The sequence below is a fragment of the Ctenocephalides felis genome, unplaced genomic scaffold (assembly GCF_003426905.1).
Source record: "Ctenocephalides felis isolate EL2017-DRISC unplaced genomic scaffold, ASM342690v1 CF-g0.4_SCAFFOLD_01170, whole genome shotgun sequence".
In the NCBI taxonomy this organism is placed as follows: Eukaryota; Metazoa; Arthropoda; class Insecta; order Siphonaptera; family Pulicidae; genus Ctenocephalides; species Ctenocephalides felis.
The window spans coordinates 81,009,734-81,010,959 of record NW_020537324.1 but is presented as its reverse complement, the minus strand read 5'-3'; positions in this window follow the sequence as shown (position 1 = coordinate 81,010,959).

Here is a 1,226-nt window from a genome sequence, read left to right as displayed (position 1 = left end):
TGTTTTCACATATGTCCTCATATAAGGGTGTGATGATATGAAGTTTGACCCGGAGTAAAAGTTTATCGTGTTCCGGTCAAGTGGGTTCCTGACTTCCGGACGGACGGTCAATAGTTTCCGGTCACGTCCGGAGCTATCGAATTCGAAATACGATAAATATAGAAAAGAAAACTATTATCGAATATGAAACGAATGAAAATACACTGTGACGAATATACTCGTCAACACCAAACATTCTATCACTTCACCGTGACGAGTATATTCGTCAATAAAAAAAAACTGATTAATTTTAAATTAAATGTTTAGGTGCATAACAAATATACACATCAATAATAGGTAATAAGTAAAAATATATAGATGTCTTAATGTAAGTCTGTCACATAAAATTTAGATTTTATTTTTGTTATAATTGCTGTGATCTCTCATACCAGAACAATTGTCTGACTGAGATACAGTATGTACGAATAACATCAAATAAATAAATAAATAAATATAAAAAATATATAAAAAATTGAAAATTCTACCACTTCAATCAGTCAATCATATTTGACTTGTTAATTTTAAATGATATTCTATATAGAAATATATCTAAATGAACAGCAAAAATCGTTTCCTCGTTTCGTGAAAATAAAAATAGAAAATATAATTCGCGTCGTCAACGTCATCGTCATCGTCATACAAACGACGGATGGCGACAAAGAAAAAAAAGGGGAATTTTTCTTCTATTTTCTCATTATCCGTTTCGCGAGATTTTATTCAATTTGAACAGAAAATGCATAAGCGCACTTTAAAAAAAATATATTCTAAAACTAGAACCTGATTGTCTCGAAAAACGTCTAGTTTCATCGAAAGGCTTTTAATTTATTGAAATCCGTTTAGCCGTTTTTGAGAAAACCCCGACGAAAGGTCAAAATTTGGTTCACTCACATTGTATAATAAAACTTAAATGACGCCGATGTTGTCTTAGCCATTTTAAACAACTTTATTTAACATAATAATAAAGAATAAAATTAAAAGCTCAAAATGGCGGGTCAAAAGCCCCCCACCAGATTTTGGTTATTTCTAAAGCACACCGTTAGATGGCGAAATAATTTATTATATTTTATCCACACATGCTTTTCCAAAATTAGGTGTCATTCGATTCAGAATGCCTTGAAACGTTGAGAAAACATAAAATTAGCGAATCGCATTTTTTCGCAAAAACAAACTCTTCCTTCGACAAATTA